The 14,025-nt window shown below is 41.3% G+C and overlaps 1 pseudogene; it reads right to left on the bottom strand.

Moving 5' to 3' along the window:
• Positions 1–5,772: 5,772 nt before the first annotated feature.
• On the bottom strand, positions 5,773–11,561 carry LOC129865474 (myosin heavy chain, fast skeletal muscle-like; annotated as a pseudogene).
• Between the last annotated feature and the right edge of the window lie 2,464 nt (positions 11,562–14,025).

Here is a 14,025-nt window from a genome sequence, read left to right as displayed (position 1 = left end):
ACTTTTTGCCGTTTTGGAGATTGTTTTGTTTTGTTTGAGCTCGTTTCAAGGGGACGAGATTTATAGAAAAAATAGTTTTAGTCAATTATATAAAACCAAATATAATGTAATTTTTTTTTTTTAAAGATGACACAATACAACAACAAAAAGCATATATATATATATACAGTACCAGTCAAAATGTCCTCCAGTCTAATGTCCATTGCTCGTCTTTCTTGGCCCAAGCAAGTCTCTTCCTATTGGTGTCCTTTAGTAATGGTTTCTTTGCAGCAATTCGACCATGAAGGCCTGATTCAGACAGTCTCCTCTGAACAGTTGATGTTGAGATGTGTCTGTTACTTGAACTCTGTGAAGCATTTATTTGGGCTGCAGTTTCTGAGGCTGGTAACTCTAATGAACTTATCCTCTGCAGCAGAGGTAACTCTGGGTCTTCCTTTCCTGTGGCAGTGCTCACTAGAGCCAGTTTCATCAAAGCGCTTGATGGTTTTTGCGACTGCACTTGAAGAAACTTTCAAAGTTCTTGAAATGTTCCGGATTGACTGACCTACATGTCTTAAAGTAATGATGGACTGTCGTTTCTCTTTGCTTATTTGAGCTGTTCTTGCCATAATATGGACTTGGTCTTTTACCAAATAGGGATATCTTCTCTAGGTCTATCTACCTTGTCACAACACAACTGATTGGCTCAAACTCATTAAATTACCTCATATCCCTGCGCATTGACTCTGTACTGGTACGTCTTGTATATACAGTGGGGAGAACAAGTATTTGAAACACTGCCGATTTTGCAGGTTTTCCTACTTACAAAGCATGTAGAGGTCTGTAATTTTTATCATAGGTACACTTCAACTGTGAGAGACGGATTCTAAAACAAAAATCCACTAACCTTCTCAAAATTCATCAGATGACAGTCCTATAACATCATATTACACAATACATATATTGTTTGTTCGAAAATGTGCATATTTAGCGGCACAAATCGTGGTTATACAATGTGAATACGTAGGCAAAATGCAATAAAATGTCCGGAGAAATCTTGGAGAGGCACCTAATCTAATCTAATCAAATAACTATTCATAAACTTTACTAAAAAATACATGTTGGACAGCAAATTAAAGAGCCTAGTTCTTAATGCAATCGCAGTGTTAGAATTCTAAAAATAACTTCAGTACGACATCCAGCTTACGTTATTGCGAGAGAGCGCCCAAAATCAAAGCGGAAAACACAACGACACATTTGACAGAAATAGGAAATAACATCATAAATGGGTCCTACTTTTTCTGATCTTCCATCAGAATGTTGTACAAGTGGTCCTTTGTCCAGAACAATCGTTTGGATTTAGAATGTCATTTTTCCCTCTCGAATGAGCAAGCAAAACTTGCCAAGTGGCGCGAAGCTCTCCATCGTCAACAAACGCAAAGAACGGAACAGGCCAAAACTCCCGAAAAAAATTCAATAATCTGAATAAACTATATTGAAAAAACATACTTTACGATGATATTGTCAGATTTATCAAATAAATTCAAAGCCGGAGATATTTGCCGTCTATTTATTTATTTATTTTTTATTTTTTTATTTTACCAGGTAAGTTGACTGAGAACACGTTCTCATTTGCAGCAACGACCTGGGGAATAGTTACAGGGGAGAGGAGGGGGATGAATGAGCCAATTGTAAAACTGGGGATTATTAGGTGACCATGATGGTTTGAGGGCCAGATTGGGAATTTAGCCAGGACACCGGGGTTAACACCCCTACTCCTACGATAAGTGCCATGGGATCTTTAATGACCTCAGAGAGTCAGGACACCCGTTTAACGTCCCATCCGAAAGACGGCACCCTACACAGGGCAGTGTCCCCAATCACTGCCCTGGGGCATTGGGATATTTTTTTAGACCAGAGGAAAGAGTTCCTCCTACTGGTCCTCCAACACCACTTCCAGCAGCATCTGGTCTCCCATCCAGGGACTGACCAGGACCAACCCTGCTTAGCTTCAGAAGCAAGCCGGCAGTGGGATGCAGGGTGGTATGCTGCTGGATAACACCAGCTGGTCTCCCATCCAGGGACCAACCAGGACCAACCCGGCTTAGCTTCAGAGGCAAGCCAGTAGTGGTATGCAGGGTGGTATGCTGCTGTCTATAACAAAAGCTTTTCAGAAGCCAATGCAGAAGTCCTTTCCGCGTCTTCCTGAACAGAGGAAATTGGGGTCCTGTCATTCCAAGCTGTCTCTTTTGACCATAGAAAGAGCTAGAGACCCCATTTCACCTCTCACAGCCTATTGACATCTAGTGGAAGGCGAATGAAGTGCATATATACTAATAGAATTCAAGCAAACGATTAGGGAGGCCCTGGAACAGAGCCTCGAGTTCAGATTTTTCACTTTCTGACAGGAAGTTTGCTGCAAAATGAGTTCTGTTTTACTCACAGATATAATTGAAACTGTTTTAGAAACGTGAGAGTGTTTTCTATCCAATAGTAATAATAATATGCATATTGTACGAGCAAGAATTGAGTACGAGGCCGTTTGAAATGGGCACCTTTTATACAAGCTACTCAATACTGCCCCTGCAGCCATAAGAAGTTTTAACATCTGCTAACCATGTGTACGTGACAAATAACATTTGATTTGATTTGAACCAGCTAATGTTAGTATTCACTCCGCCAAACCGGATGTCCTAGTTATGTCTGAATCCTGGCTTAGGAAGAACACCAAAAACCCTGAAATTTCCCACCCTAACTATAATATTTCCCGACAAGATAGAACTGCCAAAGGGGGCGGTGTTGCAACCTACTGCAGAGAGAGCCTGCAGAGTTCTGTCTTACTATCCAGGTCCCAAACAACAAGTCTCTCACCAATGAAGCTTGCTATAGACCTCCCTCTGCCCCCAGCTGTGCTCTGGACACCATATGTAAACTGATTGCCTCCCATCTATCTTCAGAGCTCGTGCTGCTAGGTGACCTAAACTGGGACATGCTTAACACCCCGGCCATCCTACAATCTAAGCTTGATGCCCTCAATCTCACACAAATTATCAATGAACCTACCAGGTACAACCTCAAATCCGTAAACACGGGCAAGCTAATAGGTCATCCTAACCAACTTGCCCTCCAAATACACCTCTGCTGTTTTCAACCAAGATCTCAGCGATCACTGCCTCATTACCTGCATCCGTAATGGGCCTGCGATCAAACTACCTCCACTCATCACTGTCAAACGCTCCCTAAAACACTTCAGCGAGCAGGCCTTTCTAATCGACCTGGCCCGGGTATCCTGGAAGGATATTGACCTCATCCCGTCAGTAGAGGATGCCTGGTTATTCTTTAAAAGTGCCTTCCTCACCATCTTAAATAAGCATGCCCCATTCAAGAAATTTAGAACCAGGAACAGATATAGCCCTTGGTTCTATCCAGACCTGACTGCCCTTAACCAAAAGAAAAACATCATGTGGCGCTCTGCATTAGCATCGAACAGCCCCTGAGATATGTAACTTTTCAGGGAAGTTAGGAACCAATATATACAGGCAGTTAGGAAAGCCAAGGCTAGATTTTTCAAGTAAAAATGTGCTTCCTGCCCACTGCACTGAGGATAGGAAACTCTGTCACCACCGATAAATCCACTATAATTGAGAATTTCAATAAGCATTTTTCTACGGCTGGCAGTGCTTTCCACCTGGCTACCCCTACCCCGGTCAACAGCCCGGCACCCCCCACAGCAACTCGCCCAAGCCTCCCCCATTTCTCCTTCTCCCAAATCCAGTTAGCTGATGTTTTGAAAGATCTGCAAAATCTGGACCCCTACAAATCATCTGGGCTAGACAATCTGGAACCTCTCTTTCTAAAATGATCTGCAGAAATCTGCAACCCCTATTACTAGCCTGTTCAACCTCTCGTTCGTATCGTCTGAGATTCCCAAAGATTGGAAAGCTGCCACGGTCATCCCCCTCTTCAAAGGGGGAGACACTCTTGACCCAAACTGCTACAGACCTATATCCATCCTGCCTTGCCTTTCCAAAGTCTTCGAAAGCTTTCTTTGAAAGCCTAGTTAACAAACAGATTACCAACCATTTCGAATCCCACCGTACCTTCTCCGCTATGCAATCTGGTTTCAGAGCTGGTCATGGGTGCACCTCAGCCACGCTCAAGGCCCTAAACGATATCATAACCGCCATCGTTAAGAGACAATACTGTGCAGCTGTATTCATTGACCTGGCCAAGGCTTTCGACTCAATCACCACCTTATCGGCAGACTCAACAGCCTTGGTTTCTGAAATTATTGCCTCGCCTGGTTCACCAACTACTTCTCCCATAGAGTTCAGTGTGTCAATTCGGAGGGCTTGTTGTCCGGGCCTCTGGCAGTCTCTATGGGGGTGCTACAGGGTTCAATTCTTGGGCCGACTCTCTTCTCTGTATACATCAATGATGTCGCTCTTGCTGCTGGTGAGTCTCTGATCCACCTCTACGCAGACGGCACCATTCTGTATACTTCTGTCCCTTCTTTGGACACAGTGTTAACTACCCTCCAGACGAGCTTTAATGCCATACAACTCTCCTTCCGTGGCCTCCAACTGCTCTTAAATGCAAGTAAAACTAAATGCATGCTCTTCAACCGATCGTTGCCCGCACCTGCCCGCCCGTCCAGTATCACTACTCTGGACGGTTCTGACTTAGAATATGTGGACAACTATAAATACCTAGGTGTCTGGTTAGACTGTAAAATCTCCTTCCAGACTCACATCATACTTCTCCAATCCAAAATTAAATCTAGAATTGGCTTCCTATTTTGCAACAAAGCATCCTTCACTCATGCTGCCAAACATACCCTTGTAAAACTGACCGTCCTACCGATCCTCGACTTCGGCAATGTCAATTACAAAATAGCCTCCAACACTCTACAAATTGGATGCAGTCTATCATATTGCCATCCGTTTTGTCACCAAAGCCCCATATACTACCCACCACTGCGACCTGTACGCTCTCGGTGGTTGGCCCTCGCTTCATACTCATCGCCAGAACCACTGGCTCCAGGTCATCTACAAGTCCCTGCTAGGTACAGCCCCGCCTTATCTCAGCTCGCTGGTCACCATAGCAGCACCTACCCATAGCACGCTCCCCAGCAGGTATATCTCACTGGTCACCCCATAGCCATTTCCTCCTTTGGCCGCCTTTCCTTCCAGTTCTCTGCTGCCAATGACTGGAACGAACTACAAAAATCTCTGAAACTGGAAACACTTATCTCCCTCACTAGCTTTAAGCACCAGCTGTCAGAGCAGCTCATAGATTACTGCACCTGTACATAGCCCATCTATAATTTAGCCCAAACAACTACCTCTTTACCTACTGTATTTATTTATTTATTTATTTTGCTCCTTTGCACCCCATTATTTCTATCTCTACTATCTCTACTTTTTTTTTTTTTTTTTTACTTGCTATATTGTATTTACTTCGCCACCATGGCCTTTATATATTTTTATTTATTTATATATATATTTTGTTTGCCTTCACCTCCCTTATCTCACCACACTTGCTCATATTGTATATAGATTTATTTTTCACTGTATTATTGACTGTATGTTTGTTTTACTCCATGTGTAACTATGTGTTGTTGTATGTATCGAACTGCTTTGCTTTATCTTGGCCAGGTCGCAATTGTAAATGAGAACGTGTTCTCAACTGGCCTACCTGGTTAAATAAAGGTGAAATAAAAATAAAAAAAAAATAATAATTCCTTACGTACAGGTGGTTCATAGGAAGTTGTGCGAAGATGCCTACTATTCCTCACCTCCTCTCCATCATCTTGGTGAACTCTCTCCTCATGAGGAATCCACGGCTGAGAGCCTGGACCATGCCGACCAGAGAGGCCAGCTTCTCATCTCTCATCTCCTCCAGGACCCCCAGCAGACCGGCTTTGAAGAACACCTGAGCCACAGGTAAACACGGTCAATGGAACCACAGTCAGATGGAAACAGATAGAAAGGGTTGGATCAACAGAGGGGAAAATCACCACAGACCATAGGATAGTGTGTTCATAAGTTGAAAGGTATTGTGCAGTTGTAGATGATTTAATGTTAACTGATACAGAACTGCAGCCACCGTAACACATGTGGTAGGAGAATCAGAATCCGCTAAGTAACATAGATAATCTGCATAATATGCTTATATGATTGAACTCTTATTAGAATGTATCCCTTCAGACGCATGTTGGCAGCTGCACTTCCTCCCTCATATGGGCCTCAGTCCCCTGGGGTCCAGACAGGGGAGAAGTCAGGCTTGTCTACCACATGTTGCTAGGCAGAATATCAGAAAGAGAATAGGGCAAAGGAGGTCAAAAGGGAACATTGGTCCCATATGTGAATATGTGTCTTTACCTATTGCAAACCATGTGAAGGGATGAGTAGCGGGGAACCAATCAGTTGTCTCCACAGTGTCTGTGCGTCAGTCACCCCCTCCTTTTAGCAAGGTGGAGACTAAGTAACGAAAGGTGTTCTTAGTACTGAACAAACAAGTTCTTTGTACTGGAGGCCAAGTGCGTTTGGAACCACATCATCTCTGAGGTTGCACCTGAGATGGTATATAACCCAGAGGCTCACTCAGTGGGCGCTCTCTATCCATTTTTGTGTGGGTATTGTGACCAGCTCCCTTATCGGTTAAGTTATTTTAATAAAGTTAATATACTGATTGGTGAGTGACCTTGTCTCTCCTCATTATTGGTAATTTAAAATATCCACAATGCACAGGTTAATAAATGTAGTTTCTTCTTCTTTACCTGTGGTGTATGACTTTGAAGAAAATAACAAGTCAAGTTGAAATAGGTTGGTTATATTACGTAAAGGTAGCATATTCTGATGCTGGGAAAAACACTTAGAATATATTTTTTTTTCAGTTTTGTGTGTGCGTGCGGGGGACCAGCACGGAAAAGTACATTTTTGGAGATGATTAGGTGGCCATGACAATATAAGTGCCAGATCAGACATTTAGCCAGTAGACGTAGTAGTAATTAGTAGTAATAACACCGTTACATTAATTATTATTATGACCTCAGAGGCAGGACACCTATTTGACTGCCCTGGCACATTGGGCTCATCTTAAAACAGAGGAAAGAGTGCCCCCTACTGGCCATCTAACACCACTTCCCTCACCATCTGATCTCCCATCCAGGGACCAACCAGGCCTGACCCTGCTTGGTTTTGAGAGAGACTTCCTTCAGATCCTGATCCCCTCCAGAACACCATTACACCTGAGCTGGTGGATAACCAGGAAGTTCTCCATCCGACCTGGAAAAACAAACCAAGTCTCTTTTTAATACTCATAAACAGGTTCAAGATTTGGCTCGTTAATGTTTACTGATACTTTACTGAATACATACCGGTCAAAAGAACACCTCATTTAAGGGTTTCTCTTTATTTGTACTATTTTCTACATTGTAAAATAATAGTGACGATGTCAAAACTATGAAATAACACACATGTAGTAACCAAAAAAGTGTTAAACAAATCAAAATATATTTTATATTCTTCAAATAGCTCATGTTTGCCTCGAACACTCTTGGCATTTTCTCAATCAGTGTCTTATTTATGAACCTTTATTTAACTAGGCAAGTCAGTTAAGAACAAATTCTTATTTACAATGACAACCTTCCCCAACAACACTGGGCCAATTGCGCACCGCCCTATGGGACTCGCAATCACAGCCAGATGTGATGCAGGCTGTATTCAAACCAGGTACTGGAGTGTGTTAGACCACTGCGCCACTTGGGAGCTTCATAAGGTAGTTACCTGGAATGCATTTCCATTAACAGGTGTGCCTTAAAAGTTAATTTATGGAATTTCTTTCCTTCGAAAAGCGTTTGAGCCAATAAGTTGTGTTGTGACAAAGTAGGGAGGTATACAGAAGATGGCCCTATTTGGTAAAAGGCCAATTATGGCAAGAAAAGCTCAAATAAGCAAAGAGAACATTCTGCAGCGATACGCCATCCCATCTGGTTTGGGCTTAGTGGGAATATAATTTGTTTTTCAACAGGACAATGACTCAACATACCTCCAGGTGATGTAAGAGCTATTTTACCAATTAGGAGAGAGATGGAGTGCTGCTTCAGATGACCTGGCCTCCACAATCACCCAACCTCAACCAAATTGAGATAGTTTGGGATGAGTCGGACCGCAGAGTGAAGGATAAGCAGCATAAGTGGGAACTCCTTCAAGACTGTTGGAAAAGCATTCCAGGTGAAGCTGGTTGAGAGAATACCAAGAGAGTGCAAAGCTGTCATCAAGGCAAAGGGTGGCTATTTGAAGACTCTCAAATATAAAATATATTTTAATTTGTTAAGGATCCGCCCCTTTTTTTAAAAATTTCGCCTAAAATGATATACCTAAATCTAACTGCCTGTAGCTTGTACCATTTGAAAAAGAAACCTTTTGAAGTTTGTGGAAATATGAAAGGAATGTAAGAGAATATAACACATTAGATCTGGTAAAAGATAATACAAAGAAAAAACATTTTTTTTGTATTTCTTTTTGTACCATCTTTGAAATACAAGAGAAAGAGCATAATGAATTATTCTAGCCCAGACGCAATTTAGACTTTGGCCACTAGATGGAGGCACCGTATGTGCAAAGTTTTAGAGTGATCTTATGACATCTTGCATATCTATTCAAAATATCAAGCCCAAAGGTGCCTAATTGTTTTATTCTTACATTTTCAAGTTCATAATTGTGCACTCTCCTCAAACAATAGGATGGTATACTTTCACTCTAATAGCTACTGTAAAATGGACAGTGCAGTTAGATTAACAAGAATTTAAGGTTTCTGACCAATTTTTTTTCTTTCTTACAACCTCATGCTAATCACATTAGCCTACGTTAGCTCAACTGTCCTGCGGATGGGACCTTGAATAAGTTGTTAACACTTTTTTTGGTTACTACATGATTCCATATGTGTTATTCCATAGATTTGATGTCTTCACTATTATTCTACAATGTAGAAAATAGTTTTAAAAAATAAACAAAAACCCTTGAATGAGTAGGTGTTCTAAAACTTTTGACCCGTAGTGTATAATATTTAACTCTATATTTCTTGTACCTCTGCTTGAAGTCAGCATAGATGATTCTGCTGGGGAAGCCCTTCCTGCAGATCCTAATCCCCTCCAGAACACCATTACACCTGAGCTGGTGGATAACCAGGAAGTTCTCCATCAGACCTGGAAACACAAACCACGTCTCTTTTTAATACTCATAAACAGGTTCAAGATTGAGCTCGTTAAGGTTACTGATACTTTACTGATTCCATAAAAAATATATCACTCAATATTTCTTGTACCTGGAGTCTTTGACTCGTTGGGGATCAGGCAGCGCACAAAGTGAGGATGAGTGCTCCTCAAGTTGGTCATCAGCTTGCCCAGGTTCTCCTGTAAGAGGATTACAAACCATTTTTTAAATATAAATCATCTATGATAATCGATGCACCTTTTGAAGGACTGATTATACACATTTCAAAAGATCACCCTGAACTGCGAGGACACAGTCTGCATGGAACCACTCTTCTTCTTGCCTCCTTTCTTGCTTGTATCTGTTAAAAAGGGCAAAAGTAAGAGATCATTATAAACAAGACACTCTCGGGTTAACTTCACATTTATCTTAAAGGTTCAATGCAGCTGTTTTTTTTTTAAATCTCAAAATCAAATCCTTTCTGGGTAACAATTAAGTACCTTACTCTAATTGTTTTCAATTAAAATCGAAAAAAAACTAGCTGTTATTGGCAGAGAAATTTGGAAAGCTCTATAACTTATTTACTGCCTGGTGATGTCACCACAAACTCCATCCCACCAAATCATCCAATTTTCAAAAAAAGCTTTTACACTAAAAGGGCATTGTCATAATTTTTAGAATTTCACAGTATTATTCAAACCTCATAGTGTGGAAATATATATAAAACGTTTTTTGACTGCACTAGGCATTGAATGCAAATGCTGCCAATATTAACCCAGTGAATAACCCTGAGAAACGTTCCAAGACTTTAAATCATCAGCACTTGAAACAGTAACTTCGGTAAAAAGCTGAAGATGGGAGAGATGGAACCAACAGTAACAAAAGTAGCTCCTCACCCGGCTTCGGTAAAAAGCTGAAGATGGGAGAGATGGAACCAACAGTAACAAAAGCAGCTCCTCACCCGGCTTCGGTAAAAAGCTGAAGATGGGAGAGTTGGAACCAACAGTAACAAAAGTAGCTCCTCACCCGGCTTCGGTAAAAAGCTGAAGATGGGAGAGATGGAACCAACAGTAACAAAAGTAGCTCCTCACCCGGCTTCGGTAAAAAGCTGAAGATGGGAGAGATGGAACCAACAGTAACAAAAGTAGCTCCTCACCCGGCTTCGGTAAAAAGCTGAAGATGGGAGAGATGGAACCAACAGTAACAAAAGCAGCTCCTCACCCTGCTTCGGTAAAAAGCTGAAGGTCTGGAGATGTAACAGCGTTCCTCTCTCTCTTCATAAGAAGAGGAGGAGTAGTGATCGAACCAAGGCGCAGCGGGTTGTGAATACATGATGAATTTTATTTATAAGACAGAACGAAACAAACTATACTTGAATAAACTAACAAAATAACAAAACGAAAATAGACAGACTTAGTACGACGAACTGACATAACACACGCAGAACGAACGAACAAGTACTTACTACAAAAAACGCACGAACAAACCGAAACAATCCCGTATGGTGTAACATCGACACAGACACAGGAGACAATCACCCACAAACAAACAGTGAGAACACCCTACCTAAATATGACTCTTAATTAGAGGAGAACGCAAAACACCTGCCTCTAATTAAGAGCCATACCAGGCAACCAAAACCAACATAGAAACAGATAACATAGACTGCCCACCCAAAACTAACGCCCTGACCAATTACACATACAAAAACAACATAAAACAGGTCAGGACCGTTACAGGAGAGATGGAACCAACAGTAACAAAAGCAGCTCCTCACCCGGCTTCGGTAAAAAGCTGGTCTGGAGAGATGGAACCAACCTCGAATTCAAAGACGGAGCTACGGATACAAGGACTGACCATCCATTATATAATAATTATAGTTTTAACCATCTTTTTAGGCTATGTAGGGTTTGTTTATATTTTCCTTTAACATTGTATTAATTTAGCACAGGGTTTCCCAATGGGTACAAAAATGTATGTAGCAACTTGGTATTGCCCCTTTAAAGAAATGTGGGTCTGAGTTTTGACTAGAACTTAAATCTGTTGATGTGATGCTAGTCTTACCATCAGGTGGGGCAGCAACATACAGGGTAGCCAACAGTTTGACTGAGGACTTCCCGTACAGCTGAAGAACAGAGTCGTTCAGGGGTCCTTGTTTTTGTCCAGCCAGCCAGTGATGTTGTAGTCCACAGTGCCGGCATAGTGCACCAGGGAGAAGTGGGCCTCTGCCTTGCCTTTGGCTGGTTTGGGCTTCTCAAACGCCTGGTTTTTGCCAAGATGCTGGTCATAAAGCTTGTTCTTGAAGGTAGTGTCTGAAGACTTGGGGAACATGCACTCCTCTTCAAGGATGGAGAAGATGCCCATTGGCTTTGGAGCACCTTAAATAAAATTTTGGACAAAAAGGTGAACTCGACTCCATCATTCCTTGAATCAGATAGCTTATTTGTCACAAAACTCACTAATAATGCCAACTCCTTTAATAATTTTTTTATTGGGAAGATTAGCAAACTTAGGCATGACAACGACAAATTCTGAACCTACACATTCATACGTAATTGACCAAATTCTGAACCTACACATTCATACGTAATTGACCAAATTCTGAACCTACACATTCATACGTAATTGACCAAATTCTGAACCTACACATTCATACGTAATTGACCAAATTCTGAACCTACACATTCATACGTAATTGACCAAATTCTGAACCTACACATTCATACGTAATTGACCAAATTCTGAACCTACACATTCATACGTAATTGACCAAATTCTGAACCTACACATTCATACGTAATTGACCAAATTCTGAACCTACACATTCATACGTAATTGACCAAATTCTGAACCTACACATTCATACGTAATTGACCAAATTCTGAACCTACACATTCATACGTAATTGACCAAATTCTGAACCTACACATTCATACGTAATTGACCAAATTCTGAACCTACACATTCATACGTAATTGACCAAATTCTGAACCTACACATTCATACGTAATTGACCAAATTCTGAACCTACACATTCATACGTAATTGACCAAATTCTGAACCTACACATTCATACGTAATTGACCAAATTCTGAACCTACACATTCATACGTAATTGACCAAATTCTGAACCTACACATTCATACGTAATTGACCAAATTCTGAACCTACACATTCATACGTAATTGACCAAATTCTGAACCTACACATTCATACGTAATTGACCAAATTCTGAACCTACACATTCATACGTAATTGACCAAATTCTGAACCTACACATTCATACGTAATTGACCAAATTCTGAACCTACACATTCATACGTAATTGACCAAATTCTGAACCTACACATTCATACGTAATTGACCAAATTCTGAACCTACACATTCATACGTAATTGACCAAATTCTGAACCTACACATTCATACGTAATTGACCAAATTCTGAACCTACACATTCATACGTAATTGACCAAATTCTGAACCTACACATTCATACGTAATTGACCAAATTCTGAACCTACACATTCATACGTAATTGACCAAATTCTGAACCTACACATTCATACGTAATTGACCAAATTATGAAAGGCAACCGTTGTTGTGAATTCGGTAAAGTGAGTGTGGAAGAGGTGGAAGTCAAGAATGGAATGGGTGGACAGTAATAAACTGGTCCTGAACATCTCTACAACTAAGAGCATTGTATTTGGAATAAATCTTTCCCTAAATTCTAGACCTCAGCTGAATCTGGTAATGAATTGTGTGGCTGTTGAATAAGTTGAGGAGACTAAATTATGGCGTTATCTTAGATTGTAAACTGTCACGGTCAAAACAAATAGATTCAGTGGTTGTAAAGATGGGGAGAGGTCTGGCCGTAATAAAGAGATGCTCTGCTTTTTTGAGACCACATTTCAAAAAGCAAGTTCTGCAGGTTTCTAGTTTTGTCTAATCTTGATTATTGTCCAGTCGTGTGGTCCAGTGCTGCAAGGAAAGTGTCACGTCTCTCCGTATGGCATCATGTGGGCAAGTGCTTTGCTGATGTCAACGTTGTGGTCCCGTGTGGCTCAGTTGGTAGAGCATGGCGCTTGCAACGCCAGGGTTGTGGGATCAATTCCCACGGGGGGACCAGGGATCAATTCCCACGGGGGGACCAGGGTTCAATTCCCACGGGGGGACCAGGGTTCAATTCCCACGGGGGGACCAGGATGAATATGTATGAACTTTCCAATTTGTAAGTCGCTCTGGATAAGAGCGTCTGCTAAATGACTTAAATGTAAATGTTGTGAACAGAGTGCCCCATGGTGGTGGTGGGGTTATGGTATGGGCAGCCATAAGCTACAGACAATGAACACAATTGCATTTTATCGATGGCAAATTGAATGCACAGAGAAACTGTGAGATCCTGTGGCTCACTGAAGATGAAAATGTTTCAGTTCTTCCATGGCCTGCATACTCACCCGACATGTCACTCATTGAGCATGTTTGGGATGCTCTGGATCGACGTGTACGACAGCGTGTTCCTGGTGCCGCCAAATATCCATCCACGTCATACTACCATTGAAGAGGAGTGGGACAAGGCCCCTACCTTTTTTAAGGTATCTGTGACCAACATTCCCAGTCATGTGAAATCCATAGATTAGGGCCTAATGAATTAATTTAAATGGACTGATTTCCTTATATGAACTGTAACTTAGTAAAATCTTTGAAATTATTGCATGTTGCGTTTTATGTTTGTTCAGTGTATATTGTTTTGTTCGCAAGCTCTGTTGTTTTTCAATGTTAGTTTGAGTCTGCTGCCTCAATTGATAGAGAAGAGACGCCCTAGTCAGAT

Source organism: Salvelinus fontinalis, chromosome 1, assembly GCF_029448725.1.
Source record: "Salvelinus fontinalis isolate EN_2023a chromosome 1, ASM2944872v1, whole genome shotgun sequence".
Taxonomy (NCBI): Eukaryota; Metazoa; Chordata; class Actinopteri; order Salmoniformes; family Salmonidae; genus Salvelinus; species Salvelinus fontinalis.
This window is presented reverse-complemented; position numbering and strand designations above follow the sequence as displayed.